Here is a 14390-nt window from a genome sequence, read left to right as displayed (position 1 = left end):
ATCATATATTTTCCTCTCTCTAGTGTCCCTGCTTAACTTCAGACCTTAGTATTCTGGTTTATACAAACCCCAATAGTTTTATGATTAACACGAATCTTTTATAAATTATCACACCATCTTTTGCTGTCCCAGCCTAGATCTGCCCAAATCATTTAGAAGTGGTTTTATGAGGTGTGAAGCAGATAAATATCTGCAATGATACCCCTCATGCCTAAAGGGCTTTAAACTGCCTAGACTCCCCCAGAGCATCTGATTGACATGTATCTGGTGCTAAATTTTCACGTTGTACAAAAATTTTCTAATTGTGATGGATTAGATTATGGCCATGGGTGACCTGCAAGCCGGCAGCCAGCACCCCTCAAATGATATCCCATTTCTTTCCCACATCAGAGACAGTGGATGCAGATAATACAGTAGAAAGAGGTACAAAGGGAGAAAAAAGGTACAAAGTGAAATAAGCAGGGAAAAGCAATTCAGTGGGGTCCCCTCTGCCTGGACAGACTGAGCAGAGCAAAGGGACTGCAGGCAGTGCCACAGGTTACCTGTGATCCATGGGGCCAAACTTGCACTGAGTGTTCCGATAAATGATGTGCGACAAGGGAATAGTTCAATCACTAGGTGGCACACCGACACCATCACACCTCGCCAGCGTCCTCTTGGGAGGAGAGGAAAACGCTCAAAATAGCCCAAAGCAAAAATTAAAAAGCAATCACCCGGGGCCGAGGTGCGTAGAGGAGCCATCTGTGTGCTCAGACACACAGAGCAAAACCACCCAACAGCTGGAGAGAGACATCAAATGTAAAAGGGCAGGAAAATGTGTTCATTCAGTGGGGTTCTGCCTGTGCTCCTTTTGCTATTTCTGAGTGACGGTGAGAAAGGCAGGGAGGAAAAAGTTCATCAATGGAACATGGAGGAAATGCACGGAGGGCAGCAGAGGTGGGCGCTGATCCAGTGAATGCAGTTCCCACCTTTTCTGAGAGTTTCTGGTGTGTGGAGAGAGCGTTTGGGGTTTTCTTCCAGCAGAAAAGGCCAAGCGAAGATCAAGGTGAAGTTCAAGGAGAAGTTTCTCACAGAGGGGAACAGTGACAGCAGGCTGATGGCACCTATTGCAAAAGGATTAAAAGGATTTCTAGGATGGCTGCTTGTGGGGAAAGAGTGATAGGAAAGTGATAGCAAGACTTCTGGGGTGGGTTTTCTCTGGGCTGGAGCTAAAACAGGAACACAAAACCAGCTAAGCTATTTATGAGGAGGGGACAGGGAGAGACCTACATTTTGTCAGTGGCTGAGCTACCACTGTGTCTTGCTTCACTACTGTAGATCTGTAGAAGCATTTCACTCTTGAAAGTTGAAAGCACCTTGCATTGGCCAACTGCATTAACTCTTCTGGACATTCACGGGATTGCCATCAGGCAGGCTGCTCCCCAGGCTCTCCTGGTGTTTGCATGGATTCAGCAGTGCAGACACAGGCTCCCCAGTCAGCTCCCCCTGAGCACTGAGCCCAGACTGAAGAGAGAAGCCAGATCGATATCAAGGAACATGGAAATGCAGAAGAATGTTGTTCATCAGCTCAGATACTAATTAGAACATGAGCAGGCAAAAATCTCTCTTCCAAACAGGCTGGTGCCAAAAAAGCTCCATTCAGACACTCAGTGTGATGCCAAGAGCACACAACTCTGCTAGCTGAGCATCTGAGTGACAGCACATCTGCGTTTGCAGGCTGAAAGTCAACAAAAAAGTTAAATAGTACAAAGTGATCAGTGTTGCATGAAGTATACACTGACATACACCCCTTGCTTTCAGCAGCATGGCCCCCAAATCCTGACCATGCTGCTGCTGCAGTCTTGATCAGAGCTTTGTGCTCAGCTTCTCACACACACCCAGCAATTTCAAGCAGATTTTCATACCTCTCCTTTCTCCCAAATTACTGGATTGGTGTGTCCTGTGATATATGAGTATCCAGGAGTCTGAAGCTATGGAAGGAAAGAGCCTTTGGGAGACTGGAAGTGCACAGATAAACCATGCACAGAGAATGTACAAGGGAGAACATGAGAAAAGTTGGGGACAGTTAGTACAGAGAAAGTGGAATCATGGCAATGAGACATCATTTCCTGAATAAAAATTATTTCTCATACTGGGAATGTTAGAAGTTCATTTCAGCCACTACACAAAATCCCTTGCTAGTTTTTGTGATTTAACAAGGGTTTTCTTTTTTTTTTAATCTGTTTTGTTACTATAGGAAACAACCAGCAAAGAAAACTCTTCGTTCAGAAGGAAGCAAGGAAAGATTATGAACAGCATGCTGTGAAATGCCTGCAAGACACACAGAGAACACAAACAAATTCTTCCTTATGTTTTCCAGCAACAAGGATCTTAGGGATTACTTGTAACAACAGCAACTTTAAAAAACAAAGACTAAACAGAACCAGGGAAAAGTACAATTTTAAGACTACTAGCCTTTTTAAGGGGAAGGTGGGGTTTGTTTTGCTTTTTTCTTGATTTTCTTTTTTTTGTTGTTGTTTTTTTTCCTTTTTATCAGGCCTTAAGTGGAGATTTTATACCTGCTTTCTTCATCACTTCTCCCTACAGGAGTTAATTAGGTCAGCTGCATTTATGTCTGGTTTTGATGTACATGGAAACAATAAACAAATTGGTGAAAGTGAGCTATAATGGTGGCAGGCACATGCAAATGTTAATTTTGTATTCACAAGTTGTTTTATCATGGAGGGATTCCACCAAGGGTCTTAATAACAATTGTGTGGTATTCATCATATGCAGCATCTCCTGCCAATCCTTATTTTTGGCTTGACATGGGGCAAATCCCCAGCTGAAATGAGGTAATATAAAAGCTGAGGGAGGCTGTGCTGGGATTCACCCAGGACTCTTGCCCTAAGCTTTCCCCTGCCAGGAAACAGGTCATGTCTTCTCACCAAGAAGGAATTACTTCCTCTGGGAACACCTCTCTCTGTGCTGCCCTGATCCTGAACAGCCTCTGAAGCCCCAGAAACATTCTGGGACAAGGATATTTGAGGGCAGCTTCCTGAAACACTGAGCACCTCCAAGCCCAGGTACCTAGGAATGCAGGTGGTCCTGCATCCAGGAACCAGGATGTTACTGGTGCAGACCCAGATCCTGACATCGTGGTGACTTAACAAACTTCTGCTTCTGCTGCTGGACTCAAAGTGCCACAGCAGCATCAGCTCGAGGCTCTTCCCTCTCCCACTTGCTCCCTCCTGTAGATGACAGTGTCTTTTCTTCCTTCCAAGAGCTTCATAACCCCAGTCAGTAGAGAGGGAATAGAGCAAGAATGAAGCTTCATAAATTTTCTTTGCCCAAATCAATCAGAAGCATCTGACAATATGGAGGAAGGGAAGGGGAAAAGCACTGAATTTTTAGGAATCAAATTGGATGCCAACCCACAAAGGAGAAAAATGCCACTGCCTCCCAGGGCACAGCACATTTTGTTAGCAACAGCAGGGACATACTCATCAGCTTTGGTCTCCAGGGAACCTTGTTTGTGAACATTTAGTTGCTTTTATAGGAGTGCAGAGTATTTTATGTAGTAGTCTATTCCTTTTGGGATGTAGATAAGTGCTGTATCTTTACCCTTATTCTAAAACCAGCATTGATGAATGATAATCAGAAAAGTACCTGAATGTCCTCTCTGTTTCTGGAGCTGAGTTTAATGCAGTAATAGCTACAAATGACAATAAATGGGTGATGCAAAGCTCTGCATTTCCATTCAGTTTGAACAGGCATATGTGTAACACACACATACCCCTGGATATGTAATGGAAGAGGCTTCTGAGAAAGACACATTTTTAGCACTTCTGGATGCAAAGGAACAACAAACTATTAAAAACCAATGCCATCATGAGCAATTATAGAAAAGTTCACAGAAGTTCACAGCCTGGGAGTGCACTTGATTCACAATATTGCACTGTGCATTTGCAGCAACGTGTCTGTCCCTACCTGCTACAATATGACTGTTAAATTGCAATAAAAAGGTACTAACTATGAAATATGAACATTTTGGATGAATCATTTTGGCATACCCCAATAAAGAATTTTTTTCCCCCCAAGATTTTTTATCTTGCCTCTCTTTTCATCAACTCTTCACCAGAGAAATTTAATTTTCAGTTATTGGATATGTCAAATCACCAGTACAACTGGGTAGGATCAACAGGAATTTTTCCTGTAGTACCTTATTTCACAGTATATATTTGTGTTTAATGTAACATTTGTGTGTTTATTATAATTTCATTACATTTAATGTAGTACCTGGCAGCAATCTTCTGTGTAGTCTGGAAGAAAAACAATGCTTTAGCCCAAAGAGAAGTTAGAAAGATGGGAGGACATAATGAGAGATGTTTATGGCTTTTGCAGGCTGTTTGGACAGCAGAGCTCACAGGAGATTTTAGCAATAGGGATGCAAAGCTTTAAGCCAGGAAGGAAGAAAAAGGCATGTTTAGCCACTTTTCAAGGCTAGGATGCTATTTTCTATAAATCAGTTTTGCACTGTGGCTGAGAGTCCCAAGATTTATTTTGCTTTGTCTTCGGATCGTGGGAGTAAAATGCTGGTCTCCTTGAAATATGTGGGATGTTAGTGACTAGGATAATAAAGGCGAGATTTCACCATAGACATTTTGAATTTTCTTTATCCCAGCCTCTCCCAACTGGCTGTCTGGGATTGTTCCCAGCCTGTTTTGTAGCAGACAGGTGCATCAGGCCAGATGAGCTCCTGGAGACACAGCCTCCTCCTGCTACTTACTGTTAACATTCTCCTGGGGTACAGAAAACTGCCCTGAGCCAGGAGAGAATTCCCTGGAAGATGCATCCCCAAGGGAGAGCTCCAGGGAACAACATGCTGTGGAAAGTTTTACAAGTGAGCTGTGGTTACCCACCATCCAGATGGTGAATATTCAGTGTTTGCTTTAGAGCAACATTTCCAGATCCAGCTATGCAACTCCCCATCTCTCTCTTTCACAAAGAGAAAAGGGAGTGGTGAGGTCTCACAGTTACAGCTCTTCTGAAGTTCCCTCTAGTTCCCTCTTTGCCTGGACTTGATCAGCATCGCTCTCCCAAGAGCCTTGGAAAATGGGAAAGGAGGAGGAAGAAATCAGTTTTCTTCAGGCAGGTTCACAAAACCTTCTGTTTTGCTGGACTGGTTGCAGACACCTCACACTTAGAAAGAAAAGGTTTTGCTCCTATTCCTAATGCAGCTTTTCTCTCTTGGTCCTCTCCGGCTGAACCTTTGCCAAGACTTTAGTAACACACAGATTTTGTAGTTGGTGGAGTTGCACCCCTTATCCTGTGCACAAAAGAGAATATGTCATCCTGCAGACACTATCAAATTCCAGAGCTTATACCTTCCTTCCTAAGGAAACAGTGTCTGAGGCAGGGGGGTTTGCTCAGTTAGGAATAATCCCCAGGAGGGATTCAGCACTGGCTGAGGAGGATTTGCTGGAGGGAGAACTGTAACTCCCCTCTTCCCCATGGAAATGTCATGTGCAGCATCCACATCCCTGAGCTGTTTGTTTCTGGAAGGACTCTTTGACTGCACCCTGTGCTTCAGCCACAATCACAGCATCCAGGTCTGCCAGTTCTAGTCCATGCCTCTCATCCCATCTCAAATGACTTGATTTTGGGGAATTGCTGTGAGTACTCATGTCCCAAACATCTCTTGGGAATTCAGCAGTCTCCTTCCCACGCAGACACCAGCTGGGAGCAATCCATTCCTGCTCAGCTCTGCACCCAGACTGTACACAAGCAATTTTAAATCCAGGGTGTGGACTAGCTGAAAATGACTAAGAAAATGAAAGATGACTAAGAAAAACAAGCTTGTGTGCTGTGGAATTATCTCTAGCCTAAAACAGTTGAAGAGCTCTGACATTTTCCTGCAAAGCCCTGAGAGGGGCACAGATCTGATAATATTGAGGCATCCCAAGAGCCAGAGTCCCTCCCTCCAGCCCATCTGCCAGCAGATGTGCCAAAAACACCTCCTCTGGCTGCTGGTCTTCCAGGAGCCTCTGTCACTGAAAAAAACCTGCTCTGCCCACTGATCTTCACTCTTGTGGACCATAGGGCTGTGCAAAGGAGTGAGCAGGGCTGGCAGCTCTTCTGCCCACACCCTCTCTATTAATGCCTCCATGGCAGAGCACACCAGGGCTGTGGAAGCTGGTGGCTGGTACACACAAATATGTCTGGGTAAGCTTCACTCCTATCACTTGGCTGATTTCCAAGGCAGTCCTGCCATTGTCTGCCTGCTTCTGGCTCTTCTTTTCTGTTTTTTCTTTAATTTTGCCCTAATACTTTGCATAATTCTGGTTGCTATGCAGGGTTTGCAGGCTCAGCCACCTGTAACAGCTCCTCTCCATGGGTGTGTGCAGCTTGGCTGCTGTGGACTCTTTGCTGATTAATTTGCTATTTTTTTGTATAGTTATTTCAGATGCTTGGAAGTAAAATAAAGCTGCTACTTATATCTTCCCTCTCCTAATGCCTATTAACTTCAGCAAATTAATCTTTTCCAAAACCATCCTTTATGTGGTCTAGACCAGAGTGCAGACAGGAATACAAATTATATGGCTTAATTTACTTCCCACTTTTGTTCTCACCAGGGCCATAAGGTGGATGGTGAGGGGCAAGGAAGCAGCACAGTACAAATGCAAGTCAGAAAAAGTGTATTTGGACATGTCCATGGGTCCTGTGCTGAGTGACCTCACAGTGTGATGAGGGGAATCCTAGAGGCTGCTTCCTCTACCAGAAGCTAGAGAAAGGGAAGGATCTGAGTTGTGTTTCCCCACATGCTGAACACATGTCCCTGCACTATAAAAAGAACCATTTGGTGTTTCATAACCCCTTGGTAGTGCCTGAAAGGGGGCACAGGACAGTTTCCAAAGTTCTTACAACAGGTATGTTGTCACCTTAACTGCTATTCTGATCTGTAAACAGTAAGTTTCCAAACATAATTGTCCAGCCTCTTGATTGCATTGTCCTCTTCTCCCTGCTGCATTGGCCTAGCTGGCAGATCTTGTTGTATTTGAGCAAGTAAAGTCATTCACCATGGCTCCAGCCATGCAGGTGAAGAAATCATGTGTTAATGGTTCTTCCTATTTAATATACCAGGACATTTTATTCATACAGGCAGCCCCAAATTACCTCCTTCATGCATACAGTTCCATAATTTCCCTATTTAAATACATCCACCATCAAAATTATCTAGTTAAGTCATGCCCCAGAGATTGAGCCTTGCAGGAATGAAAATGTGCTTTTGAAACAGAAACTTCCTTGAGCTCCTAAACCTCAGAAACAACTGTAAAGCCAGAAGAGTCAATGAAAGAGAAAACGTTTAATGTAGTTTAAACAGCTCTTGTCCAGGGACTGCTTTTCAAATGAGTGAATTCACCAGTTGTGGAGGAAAACCAGGTAGAATGGTGTTTGCCTATTTCAAAACTCAGATAACATCCACTGCAGGAGATTACACCAGTGCATTCCCACTGAGTGAAGAACCCCTCCCAAACACAAGAGGTGCTGGGATGAACAGCAGCATGATGAATTGTGGCTTTCAAGCACACCAGTTCTTGCCATTAGTATGATTATACCCTTTAGAACAACTGCTGGATAGTGGGCAATGACTGCAGGGATCCAGGTGGGAGCCAACCCTGGAAACCAGAGGAGTGCAGGGAAAGGAGCAGCTCCTGGTGCCACTCACTGCCTCAACAATCATGTGCATGACCAGGGAGTCTTACCTAGTAAATGGTACATTGTTTCAGCATTAGGATACTTTAAAGAAGCATTACTGCTAATAAGTGAAAAGTGAAAGCAATACCAGCCCTACATACGGGCTGCTTAAAGAATTTGCAGTTGTTACAATTGTTCTAATAAACAAAAGATTAGCTCCTATATGAAGAACAAAAGAGTAGAAAGTGTATTGAAAAGCAGAGAAAAGTTCTCTACCTTGTTTTATGGCTGCAGATTAATAATAAATCCTGGATGAGTCTACAGATGGAAGAAACAAATGTAGGTTTTACCAGCATTAATATAAAAAGTGCACTAAATTCTCTTTCCAAACCTTGATAATACACTCATAGTCCTTATGTCTGTTGCATATCTACTCAAAACCAAAATGTCTTTTATTGTTAGTAATTTAATTGCACATATCCTTCTCATCTCCTAAAAAAATCTCCTTTTTGTGCCACCCTTGGGTAAGGATAAATTTCAGGCTAATCAATTAAAACACACTTGAGAAATGAGCAAAACAAAACAAAACAAAAAAAAAAATCTCACTGTCTGAAGCAAACTACAGCCTTCTCCCTGTCCCTGGTAAAGCACCAGGGTCTTCATCAACACACACTCTGAGGGTGAAGGTCAGTTGCTTTAACCATGGGGAGAAGAGCAGAGGCTGAACAGTCCCTCACTTCTCCACCAAGAGCAAATACTTGCTGCTCTTTAAAGGAACAAGAAACCAGCAGCCAAGGGGATCCCAGGAGAAGCAGGGCAGGGGTCTCCCAGTCAGTGCTTGCACCACAACACCAGAGTCAGAAAAGTGAGGCAGGCTGAGGAACAGCAAGCAGCATCACCAAGGATCCAGATCATCAGAAAAGCTCATGGTAATAAGGCAGACTGAAAGTTAAAAGTGGAAAAAAAGTCTGCAAGCCAGACCAGCAAAACAAAGCAGCTATAGACCAAGACTAAATGCTCAGAGTTGGGTTTAAATTGAGCCCCTGTGCTAGTAAGCAGGGTGGGTAGCAGTCCCAGGTGAGGCTGTTCAGGGCATTAGGGGCACTATGGCCCTGACATCTGCAGCCCAACAGGGACTGTGTCCTCACACAAGGGAACACCCCTTGGATGAACAGTTAATCAAAGTTAATTCCTCGGGAAAAAGCTCACTGTAGCACTGAAAGGGGGCATTGGCAGAGCACTGGCAGTAAAACCTACTCACGTTGGTTGTGCATTGTGCCATCTTCCCTGCCCCACAGCTAATGGCAGAAAAGTAGAGCTGGCTGTAGGCAAAAGCAAAGTGAACAGTAGCCACCCCCAGACCTGTGACCCAGCTCTTCTCTTGGCAGGAGAGAAGACTCTTGTCTCCTTGGAGTGTTGTAAAAGTTGGTTGTGCCCCCAGTAAAGACCAAGAGCTGTCTGATTTGAATTTGCTAATGGACCTTCACAAGGTAGTTCAATGATGCATTTACATGTGTTGGAGCTGTGGGTTTAACTCTGCCCCCACAGAGTTATTTCAGATACCTCCACAGGGAGGTGTGAGCACTGTGGGTATCTGGGGGTTCACTGCTGGCCTCATAGACATCACCCTTGGAGTAGGGGATTAAGCAGTGTGAGCCTGGTTTTAGCCAGCACCCTGCTCTGGGGATTGCCAGGAGCAGCTGTGTGACCTCTTCTAATAAGGTGTTGCCTTGCATTAGTTTGTAAACTTGTTACTTTTAATTCTTTAAGTATAAAACTGCCTCTTCTGTGAGCAAAACACTCTGTCTAGATCTTTCTCCCTCCTTTTATATCATCCTATATTTGCTATTTTCTTTACTTTCCTGAAACCATAAACCCTTCCAGCTTAGTCAGGCAGAAGTGGTGCCTTGTTTTACCTTCCTGCACACAGTGTTTGAGAAGGGAGTGTTGAAGGCTGAAGAGCGTTTCAAGTGAGCAGTGCTGTGCTGAGTTATGCAATGATGTTACAGCATTTCAGTACTGAAATCCTCCCCACAGCAGCTCATCATAGGGTCAAGAAACCAAAGTGCCAGCTTTTCAAGCCGAGAGATCTTGCTTTGTAGGGACACAGAATCCCTTCTGGACTGGGCTAGTGCAGAGCCTAACAGGTAGAAGTGTTCAAGTAGTTTGGTGTGGTGGGATTTGCCTTGGAGCTGCCCTTAAGGAAGCTGCCTTGTTCCTGCTCTGCAGCCGCTGGTTCTCAGCCCCTTCTAGCGGGGGAAGGGGGAGGCTGCAGGCTGCCTGCTGAAGTGCAGGTGAAATGCAGCCTGCGTTTCATGGCGCTGATTAAATGCCCGTGAGGCTGGAGCACCACAGACCTAACAGGCTGCTCGGAGCTGTGCCTCCCTCGTGACTTCTTGCCCAAATCCTTCAGCACAAAGCTCAATGATACATTGTTATATTAGAAATCAAGTGAACTTCTGATTTGCCACTCAAGCATGACTGCTTGAGCCCTTTCCCAGGATGAAAACAGCTTATCAGCACCATCAGGTTTCCCACCCTGTAGTTGGGATGGGCTCCCTGTGAGGAGTGTCCCCCTTCCTTTCACAATGGGGCAGTGCAGCAGCAAGCAAAGGGACCAATGAATAGCACCTGGAACAAACACCAAACAGAGAAATGGGGAATATCAGAGACTAGTAAAGGCATGTAGGAAAGGGGGCAACTCAAATGTGGTTAATGGTGAATGGTGGTGTGATGTAGAGCACTGTGTGACATCCCTGGCCACAGAAGGTATCCAGGGAGCACAAGTGGTGTCATCATGGCACACTGATGTCTGTGTCTCTTCAGTGGCAGTTGACATAACAGGTTAGACCCCTCATTTGAAAGAGAAGGATCTAAGAAAGGGCATGTCCACCAGTAGGAGGAATTGTGCTCTCACTAGAGTACTTGAGAAGAAATTGCTGTGATGTATGATCCTATCAAACCAAACACACTTGTGCCAAAGATGAGGTTTGATTCATTAATTGCTTTGTATAGGGTGTCATATGCTGACTTGGATCTGCTTGAGTTGCAGAGTGAAATTCAGTTCTGCTCATTTCACTGACTGAGTGTGACTGCACCTTGATAGTATGTGCTGTTTCTAAGCATTCTGTCACAGGCTTTCAGTTCCCAGAAATCTTGGTCAAATCTTAGCATGAAAGAATCCAGAGGTATTTTAGTATCAGGGTGCTGAAGGCAAAGCTGAGTTATCCTCATGTAAATGGGATATGTATTTTTCTCTTGCTCTAGAGGGAGCCTTCAGAGAGTCTTGTCCTCTGGCTGAGTAGTTCAGGAAATGCTTCTATAACTTCCATGGGAAGCTGTTGTGAGGGCATTTTGGCCCCCTACGTGTTTTGTAGGTTACACATTTCAGAGCATTTAATCAGCAGTGTGGAGTCCTTTTCAAATCTTCCCTTTTACCTCTTTTATAGATCCTGCTATGGGGAAGAAGGCCCAGAGTATCCAGAGCAGTACTGACCTCACAGTCAGGACACTGAGCATCAATGCACCACAGTTACTTGACTGACACTTTCATCTGGGCACAAAACTCAGGACTGAAGTCTGTATGCATTGAGATCAAACTTGATGTTCTGATCAGAAAAGTCATGGAAGTTACCACTTTGAAAGTGCCTTTTCCAAATGGAATAAAACTTCATAAATTGTGCTCTGCTGAACAAGAAGAACACTGCCAAATGCAGAAGTGCTCATGGTTATAAGAGAATCAATTAGGGCATGTTGATGAATAATGCATGTGCAGCTTAGGAGAGATGGATGACATCGGTTTTATTTGTGTACTGTTAATTGACAGTGATTCTAGGACAGAAAAAAGCACAAAGGGAAGATGGGGAGATTCTGGTCATAGTGTAAGAAGCTGGAGGCTCATCAACAATGCTTCCTGTCCATTAAGCTGTAAAAATCTCAGGAAGAGGAATTGTACTTATGTCCTCTACAGCTCCTAATCCATGTAACTGATACTGCCCAAGAACCCCATTCAGACTGTAAATGATATGAGCATTTAAAGAGTCAGAAGTTGAAGCCCTTGCTTTGAAATCTGATGGCCTTTCCTGTATTAAGACAATGTCTGACTTGCTCTTTAGGGATCCAGTTGTAGGGCATCAATCAGTCAGCTTTATTTATCCCTAGAGGTGTGGCTCTGCTCTTCCTTGGATGTGTGCAGGGATCTCCAAAGGAGACCCAGTGCAATGGAGTGTTGGGGAAAGCCTGGGACTCAGGTGGGGAATGTTCTGTTGCTGTTCACATATTCCACCCCCACATACTGATCTGCAGGTCAAAATCAACTGCTCTTCAGATCTTGTGGGTCTTCCCTTGGGTCTGTGCAGTGGTTGGGTTTGAAAAAGCTAAATGTCAACTCTGAGACTGAAATAACTGCTGTGGGCTAGAGCAGGAGCCTGGCAGAGTAGGAGTGCTTCTTTGCTTTGGTGCTTCCCAAACCCAGCTACAGGAATTTCCCAATGTTTGGCTGCCTGCCCAGCTCAGAGCAAAATCTGCTGCAGGTGCTTTGTTGTATTCAGCTGAGGCACAGGACATGAGGGAAGGGCAGAGGTCACATGTTGTAGTGAGCAACCAGCCACTGGCCTGAGGAACAGTGTTGGTTGTTTGTACAGCACTTCTGTTGATGGCTGATGTGTGAAAGGCTGTGAAAACATTTGGGGGTTGTGTAGGTGACTGCTCCACTGAAGTTATGAGGCGACCATCGATTCCACCTGGAAGATTTCTGACCATTTCTTTATTTGTTTATTTTTGGAGGAGTCACTGCTACAAACTAATCCTCTACCAGAGATGGTAAAGGACAGCTGGTACCTATTGAAGGAACCAGAGCTGTTGTGTGTGATGGGACCTCAGGGTACTTCCTGGAGAAATAACACCTGAGTTTACTAGTTCAGCTCTCTCTGGCTGGTGTAACTCCAGCACTGTAACTCAGTGTTCCAGCAGTCATAATCAACACTTGCTGCTTGGGCTGAATGTTTCTGGTTGTAGCATCAGTGGGTGTCCTGAGGCTGCACCACGAGCTGCCTCCTGGGGAAGTGTGGGAGATGTGGAGCTGTGTGAAGGGACAGCTCTGCAGTGGGACTGTGCAGGCAGCTCCCTGTGCACACCAGCCCCAGTGTCCACAGACAACACGGGTGTCCCACTGCGAAGGTTCATCGACTGTGAAAGATAGTGGTTATACATCTACAGAAACCAAGAATAACCTTCCAGGCTTTCTGGTTTAGTTAACTTGCTAGAAATAAGGAGGAGGTGCTTAGTTGCTGGAGTGTTCAGAGGAGTGGCCTGTGAAGGAGCCACCCTTAGCTAGACTGTGCTTGTCCATGTTGCTGTGGGGCAGATGCCTGAAGCATAACACTTTATAATGTTGTCATACAGAATAAAAGCCTGTAAGGACTCCTTGCTGCTCTGCTGGGGGCATTCTGCCTCTTTTAATTTGGACTTGTTCCATTGCTTCTGAGGTCTCTGCCACCATCCCTCTCTCTGAAGGTGTCCCCTGTGTGACAGGCCAAGGCAGGGAAGGAAAATCTGGACTTTCAAATCAGGGTTAACAGTATAAGGTCTTGTAGAGAATTTGGATGGGTCTAGACGGGGAGAAGGGTAAAGGCTTACTGTGATCCCTTCATGCCTTTGCCAAGCACCCTGGGGCACACTGTTTGGAAGCTAGCTCTGTGGTATTTTTATTTTGGATCAGCTCTGCCTTCCCTGAAACCCAGGAGGCCCCTGTAGCACTCACAGTTGAGTTACACTTAATGCTCTGGTTGCCAGTACATACTCAGATCCGGACACCAGTCTCCCACTCCTACTTTTCTTGCTCCAGGTATTTGAGCACAGGGGAACCAGACAAGCATTTTCTCTGCTGGCCTTGTCCTTTTTCTTCCCTGTAACAGATGAAAACACAAAACATGAGCTGCTGTGCAGGCTGAGCATCCTGGTGTGGTGTCAGCAGTGTCCTGGCCAGGACAGAGACTATGGACACGCTGGGCTCTGTCTGTGGGACCACAGCCAGCCCGGGGAGATGAGCAACGAGATCACCTCATTGTCAGCACTCACGTCTGAAATGCTGCCTGCGCTTCTGGATACCTCAGGTATGTCAGACCTTTAAAGAACCCTGGGGAGGCTGCAGAAAGGTTGGGGTTTAGCAGACTGAGGGAAGTGGGAATGTTGAGCTGGAGAAGGGTTTGTGTGGGCTCAGTGGTGGTTGCCCAGTCCCTGTGGGCAGGGAATGGAGACAGCAGAGCCGGGTCGGGGGCAGGAGGTCAGGGAACAGCAGTGGTGAACATAAATGGGCTCTGTAGCAATGGGTATCAGATAAAAGTTCTCCTGTGCTGAGCCCAGCGCTAGAGCAGAGGTTCGGAGCCTGATGGGTTTTTGTTCATGTGGAGGGATTTAACCTGACGGGCCAAGGCACAGAGCTAAGCTTATCGTCCCTGCCTTGAGGGCGGCTGCAGGAGAGGCCCCCGAGGCTATCCAGCCCTAATGACCGCGGGTCCCTGTGGCTAATGAGCAGCTTTCCCGGGCGGGGGGGGTTGGCCCCTGCAGTCGCTCTCCTCACAGCCGATGGCAGCAGCGGCAGCCCAGGCCCCGCGTCCCGCCTCACGCCGCTGCAGCCGCGGCACCCCGCGGGCCGGGGGGAACCTTTCTGCGCCCTGCGGAACCTTCGCGGCGGAGGCGCCTGTTGCTGCCCG

The sequence above is a fragment of the Erithacus rubecula genome (genome assembly GCF_903797595.1).
Source record: "Erithacus rubecula genome assembly, chromosome: 13".
Taxonomy (NCBI): domain Eukaryota; kingdom Metazoa; phylum Chordata; class Aves; order Passeriformes; family Muscicapidae; genus Erithacus; species Erithacus rubecula.
The sequence above is the reverse complement of the archived record's forward strand: the minus strand, read 5'-3'. Positions refer to the sequence as shown.